At 38.4% G+C, this 18,790-nt stretch overlaps 1 protein-coding gene and 1 long non-coding RNA gene across 3 annotated transcripts in view; one reads left to right on the top strand and one right to left on the bottom strand.

Annotated features, from left to right (window-relative positions):
• The window catches only part of asic2 (acid-sensing (proton-gated) ion channel 2), a 428,762-nt gene that overhangs the window by 110,383 nt on the left and 299,589 nt on the right, over positions 1-18,790 (top strand). The window lies entirely within an intron of this gene.
• Positions 1,561-2,414, bottom strand: LOC146711818 (uncharacterized). The gene is made up of 2 exons (XR_014920300.1): positions 2,212-2,414; positions 1,561-2,009 (listed from the first exon to the last, which is right to left on the bottom strand). It is a non-coding gene; the product is annotated as an uncharacterized LOC146711818 (long non-coding RNA).

Here is an 18,790-nt window from a genome sequence, read left to right as displayed (position 1 = left end):
CATTAGCTGTCGAAACCATCGGTGTGAAAACACCCTCAGTTTTTGTCTATCCGCAGAATGAGCTTGGCTTTTTGAACACTTCAGAGCTTTGCATTAGGCTTCTTGAGTGAAGAATTCCAACAGTGTAAGCAGTCAGATCTTTCTCACTCTGTCTTTCTTTTACTTTTTCCAGCTAAGATCTTTGTTACTCCCACTCTCATTTAAATCTGCATTTCTCTGCTGGAAGCTACTGTGAGACAGCCAAGATAGAAATACTCTTGGTCACAGTCACTGACTGTTTTCTTTTATTTTTCCAAACTTGTAACAAGGATTAATAGGCTTATTAATTTTGGTTGTAATGCACTGCTGGTTTAGGGTGTCATTGTCCTGAAATATCAAACTGACATGTTGCATATTTCATAAAGAAACAGTGTATGGATGTATATATTTGCAATGATGTTCCACTACAACAAGCTATTTCACACATGGGACTTCAGTGTAGTTTCTCTCTGGAGGAAATGAGTTGAAGATTATTCAGGGAGCAGCTGCAGTGTTGCCTGGTGATGGAAATATTCTTTTTATGATTTTGATTTAATCAGTAATCTTGCAAATTAAACTGTTACTTCTATTCACAGCATAGTACTCAAGGATCATACATAGTACAGAACATCCAGGTTTTCTGCTCTCTAATGTAGCTTCAAAAGGCTTTGTCTGCCACAGATTTATGAATTACTAGTACCGGTTTTATAAGGTCATCTTGTTTTCTTATTATAATTGTCCTTTGGCCAAGTTGGTTTATGATTGACACTGAATGCTTATAATGCAGCCATTAAAAAGGACCATGAGTTGACAGATTTACAGAAATGCAGAAATATACGGGAGGATTCTGAAATTATTGAGAGCGTGTTTCTTCAAAAGCTGTTCAGAAATATCCTGCCCTCTGAGCCTTAAAATGAAGTGGGACATAAAGCTGTCTGAGCAACATGCAGTTATTTGAGAGAGTCTAGTCTGAAGACAGAATAGCAAAACTAAATAATAAAAAAAGGATGACTGGATTAAGACATCAACATTCCCGACACTAAGCAGTTGTCTTTCTCTCTATGCGATGTTAGTCATGGAGTGTTTATTGTGTCGTGTTTTTATCAGCATTCAGAGGAACGTTTTGTTTTTATGTACATCCTTTTGAAAAATGCAACACAGCATGCATGCAGAGTAGGGACGGGATGCTAGAGGTTTAGAGCAGAGAAGAATGGGGTGTGGGGGTCAGTGGAGATGTTTTGATCATTTGCAGACTGTCAGCAAAAGAAAAGGCAAAATAATAACTCTTCATTTTTTGTTATTATGACAAGCTGGAATAAGTAGCTGGTCTGCAGATATGTCAGTTGCATGCCTTTGTCAAATTTAGTACTCCCTGTATAAATATGACTGTACACCCACCCACCTAACCAACATGATCCTCAAGTATGCTGATGACCCCACCGTGGTTGGGCTCATCTCTGATGGAGATGTGAGAACTTGTCCCACTTGTGCTCATGTAGCAGATGTGAAATGGTCGACTGCGTTGTGACAACAGACACGGACTGGCTGGAAACAGGGTTTATTCCTATAAAACAGAGTGCAGCAGCAAAATCAGTGTCACACAGCGGCAGCAGGCTTCTCCTCACCCAGTGTGGAGTCCGTACAGCTCTGCTTGCATCATATAAAAGAAAATACAACTTATCAAAATAATAATTTTCACAACCGCCACTTCAAAATCAAATATTACAGTGGGGTAAAACAGAGACAATTATGGAATCACTAACAATAACGTATAACATTCAAATTCCCATTAAAATAGGTCAATTGCATAATACATATTCAAACAACTTTTTAACTCTTCCCAACATGGCTGAAGATACTGCTCAGAGCACAGCCTCGGGACATGAGCTCATTATACACATAAAACAAAAACTACACATTTACACATACCTATAAAACAGAGTGCAGCAGCAAAATCAGTGTCACACAGCGGCAGCAGGCTTCTCCTCACCCTGTTTAACACAAGTCAGTTCCACACAAACGGATGATACAACAGATAAAGCGCAGTTCCAAATATCATTTTTCTCACTCAAAGCGATTGAAAACACTTTGAGAGCTTTTAACCCTAGGAGCCAATACTTAACAAAGACAAATACACCGAATTTATATGGATAATTTAGTACAGGGAGAAGAGCTACAGAAAGCGTGCCTCACCAGTGTGGAGTCCGTACAGCTCTGGCTAGGAAACCCCACACCCGCAATGTGGCCGCAGGTGGCGTTACACTGATTAATGTCCCACTTCAACAATAACACACGGAACCTTAGTTCCACAAAAATAAAGTTCACACAATAAAAAAGTATAACCTATGTACAATACAGTTTTGAGAATGTTCACAATTCGTACATTATATCTCAGCTACACTCACAAAATAATCTGAAACTGAACTTCATTAAAACTCATAGTGGACTTCAGGAGGGACACACAGGCCTGATTATAAATGGAGAACAGGAGCGTTACCAAACACTCTGGTAAAGAAGGACCAGAAGCAGCTGAACTTCCTTCGTGTCCTGAGGAAGAATAATGTGGACTGGATCTGGTGGTGGCCTTATACTACCCCTTGCACCCCGCGCACTACCTGTTTGACCTCCTGCACTCTGGTCGGTGCCTCAGGTCAATCAGGTCCCACACCTCCAGACTCACAAACACAATCACCTACACCCTACCCTGCCCACTCACCTCACAAATCTGAGCCATGGTCTGAATAACCCTCACCACTCAGACTAAGTCCTTTGCACTGCTTTGTTCTCCAATTTGTGCCTTTTTATTGTTTTCTATAGATTCCTCTTGATTGTGTGTATTCCTCCTGTTTGTTATTTATTCCTATTTACATTTTATTCCTGCACAGTTGGCATGGAACACCCATAATTTCACTGTATATGTACAATGTCAATATTATTAGACTATTCTATTCTATTTTAAAGCAGTTGGAAAATGGGAATACTGATCTTTTCATGTTTTAATTAGAAAGTGAAATTCTCAAAGGGTTTAACATTTAAACCACTGACACAAGTATGAATTTAAATCGATCATTTTGTTCAAATAGAGTTTGGATTAATAAAATAGACACAACACATACGATTCACTGGTGTGATGTCTGAAGACTAGACATGAACATTTTAGCTGAAGCTGTTTTGTTTTTTTGTGGCCAGAAGTTACCCACATTATTAACTCGAAGGCTGAGCTATTTCTCTAGCAAGGTTCCCTCGCAGGCTACACTTATTGACTGTATAGTTGCATTGCAAAGTAACTTACTGTGTAAATACAATACAGTGTCACGGCGGGGTGCGCCGATGTGTGCGGAAACAGGACCCAAAAGCAGATGATGACGAGGAATAGTAATGATTAACAGAAAAGTGAACCTTTATTGCGATGACGGCAGGAAATGAACCAAGAGACCAAAGCAAACAGGCAAAACACTAAGAAACAAAACACTAAAGGTACTAAGACCAAAAACTATAACTATGACCGAGGTGGAAAATAAACAGGCTAAGACTATGACTATGACTGTAACTCTGGTGAGAATAAACAGACGAACTGACAATGGCATGAAGAAAACAAAAGGCTTAAATACAGACATGAGGTGATCAGGGGAAGTGGCGACACATGGGGGAAAACAGCTGACAGACATAAACCTAATGACAGGACCAGGAGAGGAAAGCTAAATACAATGAACAAAGAACACATGACATTGTCAGAATAAAACAGGAAATGACAACACAACTTAACAGACCTAATACGTGATGAAATAAATAGAAAACCCCAAAACATAGAAAACCCAGGAACAATAACTGCCTAAACTAAAGGCAAATAGGAAATAACACAAACTAATAACATATCAAAAAATACAAAGAAAACTCAGAGTGCTGGGTCGGAGACCCAGCCTGTGACATACAGTTTAAATTCTGAAACTGTAGCTCAAATATTTTTGAGTTATGTTACATGTACATGTTATTTATCACATAATTCTGCACCATCATCACATTCATTGTCAAGAGGTCCTGTCAAAGTGGCCACATGGGTAAACTTAGAACCTTGGGTGTTGCATTCATGTGGATGTCACCCCCTAAATGTTGTTGCTAACTAAACAGCTCAAATTTTTCTGGTGGATGATCTCGTAAAATACTTGGGAGTGTTTTACAAATATCCTTTTACCAGTGAGTCTTAGAAAGTGTCTTTTAACTATAAATGCCATCTGTTGGTAGCTTCTTCAAGTAATTGTCATGTGTTTTGCACTTGGCTTGTTATAAGTGTAACATAACCTTTTTCTTTATTTATCTTCCTTTTGATTTGATTTCTTTTTTTACTGCAACAGGTGGGTTTGGGTTCGTGAATGATGGCATGTGTGTCAGCCTCTGGGTATTCAAGAACAGTCTAGATGTATGAATTAAATGTGTCATTTATGAGCCTCAAATAGTGGTATGAAATGTTCAGTTATTCAATAAAGATTTACTCTCAAAATCCCTGCCAGTGCTTCTTACATGCATTTGTGGTTTAACCTTGTTTATCCCAGGCTTTCAGCAGCTTACCGTCATTTGAAGAAGGCGCTAAAGGTCTGTGCTGTTTTGTCACCAAAAACCTACATAGCACATAGACCCTGTATTTCCTTGTCAGCAAGGTGTTGACTTACTTGTGTGCTGTCCTGCTGTAAGTCATCCCAGTCTCGTTGTTTGGAGTGCGAGTTGTTGGTCTGTTGAGTATCTAACAAAACTGCTTGATGAGTTTGCCCAGAAGACTGTTGTCCTCAACTTATCTCATAAGAGTTTCTTAGCCTTCAGTGTGAGCCTCGAGGCCTGCAGCCCTGCTTGTTCTTGTCCCTTTGCTCTTCGTGGTGAGTGATTCCGACACAGAGCTCACTCAGCTGGCTGGTTGGACAGAAAACCAGTGGAGCTGCAGTGCCCCAGGCTTGAATTTAAGCTGCTGTGACATGGGACATGCTCTGGTGCTAACATTAGATTCATAGTTATAACGACTCAGTTGCAGCAAACTAACTCGAGCACTCACGCAGTCAACACAGAGCTCCATCAGTAATGCATCATTTTCCGTCTCTACTGAGGTGCAAATTAACTTCTATTCCAGTCTCAAAGCGGTGCTTCTTGTGGGGTATTCGCTGTGGCTTTCATCTTTCATTTTCCTACAGCCTTCATCTTTGTCCTCCTCCTCTTCCACCCTCCTTCGTTTATCTCAGCCTGAAGCTGTCATAGGTGGCACAGGGGCGTTTTCTCATTCTTGAGCTCCTCTTGTGGGCCGCTGTCCTGTGGGATTTTCACGATGGTGTTGCAGAGCGTAATTTCTTCTTCATCCATATATATTTTTCCATAATTCGGTTTTATACTTGCTCCCAAAGCGCCATTCACCTGCAGCCCTGAAGAAAAATATAAAGACTATGGCTCCCATGATTCCACTCTCTGTTTGCTTTGCTAAAAGGCATTGAATAAACAAAAGCACAGTGAGGAATATTAGCCGGGTTGAGGATGAGTCAGGTTTGTTTGACCTTGGCCTACGACGTGGCTCCTAGGAAATGACAAACGACAACAACCTCCAACCATCAAAAACTATCTTCCCTTTACAGTGAGTCTGAAATTCATATTGTCACTCCCTTTGAGGACAAACTGTGCTTTCTTCCAGCATCCTCTTGCCTGCTGCCTCCACCCCTTACTGTCCCTCTACCCCTCCCCATCCCCACACACGTTGCGTGGCCTCATTTGGCAAAGAGAGAAATCGCAGATGAATACAAACACACTAACGGATGTCTCCGAAAACCTGCATGTAGGGCTCTCTGTGTGTGCTCAGACTCATATTTTGTGTTATTGCTGTAGATCTGTTCTCATTACACACTCGTGCCCACAGGGCACAGAGGGATGATTGCTGTTTTTCGCACCCAGTGAGGCACACAACCATTTATATAGTGAAGAATTTGCATAAAATTGTGGAAACTGAAAGAATTTGGCTCTCTGAAACCACCTAATTTCTTCATTTTACCGTGAATCATGAATATTCTTTTTTCTTATCACCTGTGAAGTTACATATCCATTTCATTTTCATGTATTTTCTGTACGTCTCTTATTCAGCAACAGCTCTGTTTTATCCTCATTACCCACCTCAAAGAAAAATCATCATCTTAATTTTTCAACTGGGAAGCAGTTGGCAATAAGGACCTTTTCAACAAGATGTAACGTTCAGTTTTCGACTCAGTTTGTTAAAGAATATAAAAACAGGTATTGTTACAGTTTGGCAAACTAAACTTGTTACAAAACTTTGTACGCTTCCCTTCCAGGGACGGCAGTGGCTACATTTTGTCTTCAGGTGGGTGGTCTCATCCTGAAAAGTGTGGGAACATTTATTTGATCTCAAGAATGAACAGATTCAAATTTGTAGGAAAAGATCAGTAACATGACATCTATCCCATTCTTGTGAATTTGATATTCTCAGGAAAGTCATTACATTTTCTGTAACTATCGACTTGGACTCAAATTTAACAACAATGTTAATAAATAGCTAATTAAAATAAGGAAGGAAGTCGTTTTTAAAGCCAAAATCATACGGTTTTTCTACTACAGCAAGAGAATAATGTGCAGTTATACACTATTTTTGTTGAATATATCTATTTCATATTAAATACTGTAGAATAATCTTTCCTAAATTCTTTATATTTCACTGGGAAAATTCAAAATAAGTCCAGCATTTTTTTGAAATGTGTACTTTGGACCGTACTAACTACGTAAATGTTTGAGGCATTCATATCCAACCCCAATTCCAATATCCCAGCTTTATTGGAACGTGTTGTAGGCATCAAATTAAAAATGAGTGAGGATTTGCAAAATAACTCTAAAGTTTCTCAGTTTGAACATTAGATATCTTGTCTTTGTAGTGTATTCAGTTGAATATAGGTTGAAAAGCATTTGCAAATCACTGTATTCTGTTTTTATTAGCGTTGTATTAAGAGAGAGATTTGCTCCAGAAAGGTGTTGTTATCAGAAAATATAGATTACATATATATACTGTAAACTGCCATAGATGAGTCACTTAAGGGCACATTTAAATAACAAACTGAGTTATAAGGAACCAAAAAAGAGATTTGCTTTCTCTCCATTACCTTTATAAAAATGTGAAATTGGACCCCATTTGCAGTAATTATATTGTTTTTCCTTTTAAAACAAAGAGAAAAGGCGAGCATTTCCCATCAGTCTGGTGGTTGTGCTCGCCACAATAAAGTTTTTATTTCGCTTCTGTATCGCTTTATTAGTTTGCTTCTTGAGTTTTGTCAAATGGGGAAAAACATGTTGGGAGGTTTTTCCCACTCGTCTGTCAGCTCCCCAAACCCCGCACCATCTGACACTGTGAGAAAGTTTCAGCCTTGTTCGGTGCCACTTCAGCACACTTGCTGCCAAATCTGAACCAGTGTCACATCAACAGTGTTAAGGCTGCCAGTCTGCTTGGCAACGCTTTTGTTTACATGAAATAATTAAGCTAATGTTTCAAAATGAAAAGGGGAACTTAACACTTTTAAAAATACATGACAGCAGATGTAATAAAGTCCGAGGACAAATACACACACACACATGCATTCTTTGACTCTATAGAAAGTTATTTTATATGCATGCTTTTGTGTTTGCCTAAAGCTCATTAAATGCAGCAGTTGAACTCCGTCTTCATCTGGAGCCCGGTTGTAGCACAGAGAGCTGGGTGTATGTGGTTTTAATTCCACTCGGCATTCTTTGGTAATTGAATCATTATGAGGACATCAGGCCAAACTGACTGTTATTTGCAGTCAGTCGAGGTTGCAAATTAGAAATTAGCTCAAACATTTTGGTACACAGCCCTCGGGGAGCGGTGTCTTCAGTCTAAAACTCTGACAGATCTACCAATACTTTGGAATTTCTGCAACAACTTTGCATATAAGCAACATTATTGTTACTCCAGTGTTGAGTAGTGATCCACATATTTAGCGTATTGTAAATATGTCCATATGGAGCTTCTGAAACTTCAGGTTCCTCTATAAGGGAAGGCTCCTGAATGCCAGCTGTGTGTGGGAATGTAGCTCTATATCGTAACATAAAATATTAATTTTTTTCCATCTCTGGCTGCAGTGAATTACATGCTTAAAGCTCCCAGAGGAGGCACATGATTGAGCAACTTGTAGTGTTATTTTCTGTACCACAGAGATGGAAACACCAAGTGAGGGATTCCTGGAAAATAAATTTTCCCATAAATGCAAAAATAAACATTAAAAATAAATGTTTTAATTTGACTGATTTGGCACCTCACTAAATGTTTAAGGGTACAACATGCCCAAAAATATTTCAGGGTGCCTCCCGAGTTGTAATTTATGCAAGACAAAGAGGATCTCTGATTAGATAAGTGAACATCTCTAAATGTACAACAGGTGATGTCGGTGCTGAAGCACGGAGAAGAGACGATTGCAGAGGTGTGCTGTGCTGCAAAGCCGATAATTAAAAGGGATGTCATTGAGTTTTTGTTAAAAACACTTTCAAGTGCAACGTGGAACACCGCAGGGTGAATATTTTAACACACAGAAAAAGAAGTCTGTTAAAATAAAGTGTTTTAAAAAAAGTTTCACTGAGGACAATTTGAATCTGTAACCATGAATGAAGTTATGTTTAAAAGAAGGCGCTTTGATTGATAAAGAGTAAAACTGAGCTTAATCTAAGCTGTTTGCGTTGGGCAGGAAAGAGCAACTCCGTTTATCGCTGTACAAATATAGGAAGATATGACTCAGAGTGCCAGATGACTTAGAAATCATGAGAGAAAAACAAAGAAAATCAGTTTTGAGTTGACATTTCAGGGAAAGACCATGTGTGTAGGACAGGTTTACATCCTCTTCTGCAGTGGACTCGGACTGCATTCATCCCTGCTGCTACCGCTGTGCTGCAAACATCCCATCTGCAAAGATTAGCTTCAGTTGTCGAGACTTGTACTATTTATAACTGACCTACCAAGCACAGTGGCCAACAAAGAGAGGAGTCAGGTCTGTCTCCGTGAAACAATGTGTCTGTATGATTGCCAGTCTCATCCATCATTCCTGTGGCACCATCCTATTCAGTATCATTTTTATGGTCTACTTCTCTTTTCATATTTCCTTGTGCTCTGCATGCTGGATCGGTAGAGGAGTATAATACAAACATTAATCTGAAGTATTTTTTACACTGACTCTGCTGAACCACCGTCGATCTTGATTTAACACACTCCCTCTTGTATGTGATTACATTCACCAAATGTTACATGTGTGGTGATAAATATTGGTCAAATTCAAGTCGTCCTTTGGCCCCAGGTGCTGTCTTGTTCACGTGTGACCTCTGTATGACCCGCCAGCACTGACTCATACTCTAAAAGCTCACATGCTCCCATTACCAACTGACTAGAGCATGTGAAAATCCATTATGATCCAGCAAAGCAATACCCACAATCCCCTCCTTGCCATTACTGTTTGTCTCCCTACAGTATATCTTTCTCTCTCCATTTCTCAGGTTCTCAGGTTCTTCTTTAAGTAACTTGTTTATTCTCCTCTCCTTTGACATTATGTAAACCTGTGGTCATCTTCCCACTTGTTTAACCTTGTCTCATGAAACAAAGTAAATACATATTGTGCAGCAAATGATATTGAAGCAAGGCTGTCTTCATATGTCATCCACAAATTAATTATTATTTTGTGAAAAAAAAGAAAGAAAAGAAAAAGCACCTAGAGGAAATAGGAACTTCATCTTCTGCAAAAGTTTGGGCGAGTAATCCTCAGTCTATTTCATAACAACAAAAGCAGCTGATTAAAGACTAAAAAGCCAGAAAAACTGAGTAAGTTAGATCAAAAATCTAAAACGTTTTGATTTTTTTTTTAAACACAGCAAAACAAAACCCAAATATGATAACAAGGTAACTTCAGAAAGATTACCTGTAACCTCATCAACTTGGAAAACAACTTGGCACAAACGACATCTGGTTGAGTCAGAGTAGTTTTGGCGAACAGATGTTTCGTCAAAAGCAAGTTAAAAGGTAGTTCTCTGCTCACAGTCACTAACGTTACGATTGATAAAGAAAAACAGCAGCTTTTGATGAAATCGGCACTTTGCCAACTGTTAGCCTTTGAGTTTGAAATATTCCTAATTAGTGTTGTGTGCCAGTCTGCTGTACAGGAAACGTGGTCGAGTAGAGTAAAGAATGGATTCTGTGAACTTCTTTAAACTTCACTGAAAGTGGAACCGAGGAAGGTCTGTTTGCTACCACAGGGATAAAAGAGGAGACTGAATCCATCTCGAGCTGCTAAAACAGAAATTTAATCATCATTTGCACAACTGCCTAAAATCTACCAGAGCGTGGAGTAATTAAGGATGGTGCTAAAACTTACACCACAGTTTGTTCTTGTCTTCTATTTAAGTTCAAAAGCAATACATTAAGACTTAAGCAGGTTCGGCCATTTTTTATGCTACACGTCTGTAAATATGATGCAACAGAAATGGGCACTTGAGTGAGTTACAACTGAAATTACGGCCACACAGTTAATCAAATTTTAATCTTGATGATTATTTTGGCTTAAAGGAATATGATTCAGTAATACTGAGAACGTGTGCTCTGCCAATAAAATGCAAAGCAAAAGCAAATCAAGCCCTCGCTAAATCACTGCACGACCATGTGTCTGCACCTGCCAATCGCAGCTGTCCCCTGCACCGTGCAGCTTGCAGTTTCCCGGAGTAGTCTGGATGAGTAATAATATGTTAAAGACTGTTATAGAGAAAAATTCAAATGTCTGGCACAACAGACGTTGAAAAGCTTGTAGCCCACAGGAGATCGTCTTCGGTTCTTTAGAAATACTTTGGATTTCTAAAGAAAGTGATGTTATTGATGTTAACCAAGGACAAATCATAGCAAAGAGTGCCTTTTGCACTGTGAAGCAAGGCAACCAACTTTTTCAACTGCTGGAAAATGCACTACAAACTCCACTTAATGCTTGTAGACCAAGAAAAACAGTGCAATATTTGCTTGAGTGAATTGTCCAGTGTTAGCTCTAAACATCCATAAAAGTGTTCCTGCACAGAGACAAAGACACATTGAAATCTCCAACACAGTCGTATTCCATCTGGCCAAAAATGTGCGTTCAATAAACACGAGTAACAAAGGCTTCAGGAACATGTTCACCTCACTATATAAAAGAGGTCTTATAATTATTATTGCATAATTATTTTTCTGAAATGGCAATATCTCTGCTTTATGGAAAACCTCAGAGAAATACTGATTTTGCTGCTGTTGAATACTTTGCTGCAGGTCTTTTCACATCCATCATGCAGGTACAGCCACCCCAAATTAGATCAATAAACACCTTATTTGTGTGCAAGGGAGCTTTAATTTACAGGCATGTCACACTATGTAGAAGTGATAGTGTTGCCTTGTTATTTTATATTTTTCTTTTTACTGGTACAGTTTCTTTAATTGATCTTTTTTATTTTTCTTCCAGGCGATGCACTGAATGTAGGCAACTCAGGAGGCCTGACTTTATTGAGATGCAAAGATTGGTACAAACTTGAAGATGTGAAAGCAGTTTTCTGTTTACATGACGGTGCAATAAAAGCATTGTTGTCACTAAAATCAATGAAAAAATGTGACAGATAATTGTAATTTGATCAATAAGATAAGATGAGATAAGATAAGATAGAACTTTATTAATCCCTCGGGTGGGTTCCTCTGGGAAATTCGACTTCCAAAAAAAGCACAGCAACGACCGAAGTTACAGTTACAGAACTGTTATATATATATATATATATACATACACACACACACACACACACACACACACACACACACACACACATATATAAATACAGAGACAAATATAAATAAAATATACAAAGGGGATAAATAGAATAAATAGGAATAAAAAAAAAATATATATATATATAATTACAATAATCAATTACAGCTAACTGAAAATCAACAGTTGTGTGACAGCTGGGAAAATCGCTCAAAGACCATATAAAATTACATCTAATGAGTAACGGTTGATAGTTTGAGAGGGTGGAACTTTATTGTGGCTATTGGGCTTGTTGTGGATTTGCAGCTCTATAACAATACTTATAGTTAATCCTGTTAATTCCTGTTCTGTTTGGCCCATTCGTCATGTTCCATTATATAGGCAAGTGTGTTAGAAGGTGCAGATGCAGCATGAAGTCCTTAGGAGGTTGAGTCTCTTTTGTCGTGTACGCAGAACATATTTGCCGGGTGTTTGAATCTCCTGCATGGTTGCTCGCCTTCTTCCTCGTCCCTGAGTGAACTGGTGAGCAGATGGGAGGTTGTGGGGGCTGAGAAGGGTTGGTGACAGTTGGGAAGGAGGAGGGACTGGCTGGCAGGCAGGCTGTGCTGTGAGGTAGATAAGAGGAAGTAATGATATGCCTTGCCTGCTGCATTAGCAGGCCTTATGTTTAGGAGAGCAGAGCAGACGTTGCATGTGTATTTGTCATTTGGTCTGTCATACACTGTTAAAATGAGCTCAGTGTAACTCTTCATTCACAAGACTTCTTTTTGTTACAGGAAGTTTGCTTGTTATATAATCTGTATGTCTCTATCTGTTCTCTTGTAAGATGTAATTAATGGGACATTTCCTCGCTGTCAAATATACTTCTTATGGAAGTTCAAATTTAAAGCTGGTGCCTGCTTTTACTAAAGTTTAATGCCACAGATGGACAGCTTCTATCAATCTTAAGATCTTCTTCTTCATGAATACTTAAAATTATTTTGACAACAGCCTTTTCAAATTCTTCTGAAAGCTTCTCTGACAGTTTGTGTTACAGCGAACACAACTTTTTTCTCACTTTCCTCTAAAATTAGCATTTTTTGTGATATATGCTAGTATGGAAGCTAATCTGGGTTCATCAAATAACTTTAGTAAGCAGTTGAACCGTTTGCATTTCACAAACATTAGCCATAGGCTTTCATTTATGGCGAGTTCATATTGTGCAATGTAATTCACTTTTTAAATTTAATCAAATGTTTTTGATCTGGGAGGTGGGACAGATTTATTTTAAGTCATTTTATATAGCCTTTATTACATAGTCAAGTGAAAAGAAGATACAGATGCAGTTATGATGCAGTAAAGATTTCTTGATTACCTAGCAAACTGAAAAGGTCAGATGATAACAGTCATCCATAAACTAACAGCAGCTGGAGGTAAGAATGCCTGGGTAAGCGTTTGAAGGTAATCAGTGACAGTCACGCATTTTCAGTCATAAATCATAAATAATATCTTAACTGTGTTTTTAAAAACAATCGGTTGTGAACAAAGACTTGGAGAAGACAATTACACAGCAGGCTTTTATCAGACATAATTTATTCTCAGTTAAATAGGCGCTCTCTATCGGAGTATGAGGGATTTGTCTTTGCAAAAGATTTTCATTTTCTTATTTTGCAGTTCAGCCGCTGTGCTGATCATTTTATCCCCACGATCTGTTGTTGATCTGGGCCATGTAGAAGGACATTGAGTGGATCATGGGTTAGCGACTGTGTCCTTGCCTCTATATCTGTGTGTTAAACATCAAGGCCACAGAGCTTGTAATAGAAGAACGGTTTTCGACCTTTTCTGTCTTTTGAACCGCTGACACGGATCTTAGTTAGTCTGGAGGATGATAGGTGAGACCAGACAAGAAACAAGTTTTCAGAAAGCAGAAGGTGAGAAGAATTACAGAAAATATGACCAAGAAAAGAAGAAGAAAACAACTCTTTCTTTCTGTTTCCTGATAGAAACAGAAAAAAAAGAATACACACACACACACACACACACACACACACACACACACACACACACACACACACACACACATACATATGTGTATATGTGTGTATATATATATATGTGTGTATATGTATATGTATACACACGGTTTATCCTTCAAGCTCGGGTCCTCTACCAGAGGCCTGGGAGCTTGAGGGTCCTGCGCAGTATCTTAGCTGTTCCCAGGACTGCGCTCTTCTGGACAGAGATCTCCGATGTTGTTCCCGGGATCTGCTGGAGCCACTCGCCTAGCTTGGGAGTCACCTTCACCCTCCACATCTTCTCGAGCTCTTCTCTGAGCCCTTAGTATTTCTCAAGCTTCTCGTGTTCCTTCTTCCTGATGTTGCTGTCATTCGGAACCGCTACATCGATCACTACGGCCGTCTTCTCATGTTTGTCTACCACCACTATGTCCGGTTGGTTAGCCACCACCATTTTGTCCGTCTGTATCTGGAAGTCCCACAGGATCTTAGCTCGGTCATTCTCCACCACCCTTGGGGGCGTCTCTCATTTTGACCTCGGGACTTCCAGGTTATACTCGGCACAGATGTTCCTGTACACTATGCCGGCCACTTGGTTATGGCGTTCCATGTATGCCTTGCCTGCTAGCATCTTACACCCTGCTGTTATGTGCTGGATTGTCTCTGGGGCATCTTTACACAGCCTGCACCTGGGGTCTTGCCTGGTGTGATAGACCCCAGCCTATCACACATCTTGTGATCAGTGCTTGTTCCTGTGCTGCCATGATTAGTGCTTCCGTGCTGTCTTTCAGTCCAGCTTTGTCAGGCCATGATGGTTCATCGCCTTCCTCCACTTTCTTGGGTTTCTGCTGCCTGAGGTATTCACTGAGCACGCTGTCAGTTGGGGCCATCTTCGTGATGTATTCGTGGATGTTCCTTGTCTCATCCTGGACTGTGGTGCTTCTCGTCATTATTTATAAGTAACAAAAGAACTTTACACATCCTGTCGGGTCATTACTAACTAAATCTTTGACAAGAACCTTAGCTTGTAGAGACTTTGTAGCAGCTTAGAACCTTATCTGTTTTGGAGTGGGATTAATACAAATATTTCCTGCAAAAGCCCTTGAGTTTAGAGAGATTCTGGGACTGTGTTGCACGTACTGGTCTTTTAAGGTCTGTCCAAAGATATTTAATGTAATGTTTTCATCTGACTGCTCTGTGGAATTGAGTACTCCAGAGTCTTAATTCTCCTGAAGGCCTTTTGAAATCAAACACGTTTGATTTAGCCTTTCATCAAATCTTTGAACAGGTTTCTCAGAGAGTTTTCTGAACCATAGATTTAGCCTGCACTGTTCCTGTTAACTGCTATTTCTTAAATACATTATGATGTGAAATCTACTTGAAAATGCCATATCTAAAATATTGTAGCTCTTAGATATGTGTGGTGGCCAAACATTTGCATTTGTCACCTTCATTTCATTCATTTGGTCATTTATTTAGAGCATATATACCAAACAGAGCAAATATACAGGAAGGAAAACACTCTCCTGTAGTACAACAGTTGCTTAAAAAGCAGTGGGAAGAAGTAACACTTATGTACTCTCACCCCCTTCACATATTTATAGCTCAGTCATATGGTTGTGCACCTGCTCCCTGAGTATATTTAACACATTAGCGGTAAAAATATCTATATTGAAAATGCCTCTTTTAGCCTAATGCCCTCCTCCCCCAAACCCTCTATCCCTGTATTGCAAAAAATAATTTTAAATATTAACTGGTAATGGCTTTTTTGAAGCTCTAAACATTATTTGTGCTGTATTGTAATGAACTAAATCATGAAGTTTTAATAATTCAGACTGTAAACAAGAAACTTGTATATTGAAGATACAAACTTCAGTTAACCTATTTTTTCTAGACTTTGTCTATTTTCAGATTCTTTAGTTCTCCTTTTAATAAAATTTGTATAAAGATTGTTTTTCTTTCGTATCGCCTTGGTTAACCATAAATGATTTTTATATTTCTAACTTTTTGGATTGTTATCATATAATAATTTAAATATCCTTATAAATTTATTGAAGGCTATATCCACATCTTTCTTGAATTATTATCCCAGTGTTGAATTATTAAATCATCCTTAAACGCTGTAATTGTTCGAGATGGCTATAATCCTAAATGGGATCTTTATAAGTCCTTTAATATTATTAAAATTGCCCTAAATACTTCTGCTATTAGCATTAATTATTGACAACATCTGATCTCTATTTGTAATTTCATTTAGTTTTTTCCTGATAATAATTACAGCTGTTCTTGATATGATTGAAAATGCTGCTGTCAGGATCAATATCAGGTTTCTAATTCTCTTAACGACTTTGTATTCCTGTCTTTACTATTAAATGATGAGGGATAATTAGACCGGATATTAATCATGAAGTACGTTAGTGAACACAAAAACTTATACTGTGCTTCACGTCGTTCCTTTATCCATTTGACTCTTCTGGTGTCCCGTTTAGTTTGATGTATATCTTCCAGTTTCATGTCCATATTGCTTGGATCCTATTTTATTTTTATATAGTCTTCTCTTGCGATGTCTGGGTCTCTTTTATATACTTTTTTATGTTTTGCTAAGATGCTTTTTGATGAATATGTTCATCTCTTTCAGTTTTTTGCTTTATTTTCACAAACCTCGCTGCTGTGCAGTTGCAAGCGTCAACTGTTTTTCTTTATGGGGAAGAAGGTGGCATTATCTATTTTTCTGATTATTTTGCAGAACAAAAATAGTACTATAAACTTGCTTAAAATTATATTTATGTAACATATGCACGCTTGTTTGACAATCCTTTGAATGTCACTGTATCTAAGATTGACTCATGACTTTGGCACTAATGTAGTTCCGCTTACCCACTGAAAAACGTATATATATTAGGGCTGTTCGATATAACGATATATATCGGATGACGATATAAAAACGTCTATTGTTTCATTTTACGCTATCGTTTGTTTCGTGGTGTTGCAAAATAAACTGTTTACGGCAATATTTTTTCACCGTTTTGATGGTCACTGTATATTAATTTCTTAAAGTTCTCTCTTTCTCTTATATTTAATATAACCACACTACTGACGGACAAGCGCCTGTTTTTATGCGTGGTGGTTAGCAACAACAATGGTAACACCACCGCGTGTCCGCTTGTTTATGTTCCACATAAACCTTTCACAATAAAGCTCAAGATCCTGTTGAGACTTTTCAAAATAAACTGAATCACGTGAAAGAGCAGATTATTTACTGATGAGAAGTAAAAAAAGAGCCGCCAGGTGCTAAAAAATAGACCTTAGACTCAAACGTTAGAACAGGCTTTTCCCCGCAGCACGCCGTGTAATAAATACTCACAAAGAAAACGGCGGCCGTTACAACTTATGTCTAAAAATGTATCGTTTCATGCATCGGTTAAAACACTCCAGCTACATGACGCGCAGCTGGAAACACTTCCAGCAAGTCGAGCTGCCCGAGATTCACAGAATTTACAGAAAATGTTTCATTTTTGTGATTTATATCGTTATCGGGACAATAGATGTCTTATATCGGGATATGAGATTTTGGTCATATTGGACAGCCCTAATACATATAGTACAATTGTTCTTATTTCCGATACAGTAGTTCAATCATGGAGTATCACAGTGCTTATTTATCTGAAACATCAATAATAAATGCCATTTGTCTTGCTGATGAAGAATCAAAGAACGTGAGAATGATTGTGGACAAACCATTTTGTAGTGACCTTTTTTAATCAAACATAGTGATGCCATGATGAAAACAGACAGAGGTATTATCGTCTCCTTAATACACTTCTCACTGTTCCTACATAACTCTAAATCATAACTTTCTTGGTTATTCATCCAACAGAGACAGAGCACTTATTTGAATGTATTTTTGTGTTAAACTGGTGAATTATGAGTCTTAAGTCATTGTCAGCTCCTGTGTGAGCGCGTGGGTTCTGTATCTTGTTTATATTTGTTTTTTTCCCCAGTGAAAACAGCTGCCTGCTTGCTGGAAATGAGTTTTAGTGCAGAGGAAATAAATCAAATCAGTAAAGTTATAGCCCAGAAAACCACAACAAATTGGAAAAAATCCCAAAACAAACAAACAAACAAAAAGAACAAGCACACACTCTGTAGACGACACAGTAGAAAACACAGCTGGATGCTAATTTATCAAATGTAATCACTGTGGGTCTCAGACTGAGCAGAAGACACAGCAATTTGGGTCATTGTACACATGAGAAATTGTAATTAGTGAAGAGTTCACTCATAGCGTGTTTTCCCCTAAATTTTTTATGATTTCCTTAAGCAAAAGAAAACCTGCTATAATTGTATGTTATATGTGTGTTTTAATGCAAAATAAAAAGAAAAAATTGTCATTACATTTAATTTCCAAGTCTTTGTGTTGTGAAATGTCCATATAACTAGATAGCCAATCAAAACAGAGCAAAACCAAACAAAGAAATAATAAACTGCATGTCATTAAAGGAGGTTTAAAAAAAGATGATGGGAGTGGAAAAACTGCACTACATAACAGCATCCCATCTGACAGGAAGCACTTACAAACATGCTTATGATCAGCTTTAAATAGTAAAGCTTTATTCTCTTTTTGTTGTTATTCATCCGTACCATTTCATAAACAGCCTGTAGTATTTCCCGTATGTGTGCTTATGCGTTACATCTATCAGGAGCCTTGCTTATTGCTTTGGCACCTTTTGGCACCATGGGGCATTTTCCGATAAACTTGCTTCCTCAATCAGACCTCATTATCTGCTACTTCTGAATAATCTGAACATTTTCTCCCTTGAACTCATAAAATCTTTTCTCCGTCACTCCATCACTCATCTGTGTGTTTACTTTACTATGTTTGTGTCCGAAGGGACTGTGGAGATGGAGATTGATGCTATCTGGAGCTCATTAATGGCACTGAAAGATAACTTAACAGGATAAGTTCACGCCCTCACTAAGCTG

Source organism: Copadichromis virginalis, linkage group LG4, assembly GCF_057382275.1.
Source record: "Copadichromis virginalis isolate Kocher_CV1m ecotype Utaka linkage group LG4, C_Virginalis_male_GT1.1, whole genome shotgun sequence".
NCBI lineage: Eukaryota > Metazoa > Chordata > Actinopteri > Cichliformes > Cichlidae > Copadichromis > Copadichromis virginalis.
This window is presented reverse-complemented; position numbering and strand designations above follow the sequence as displayed.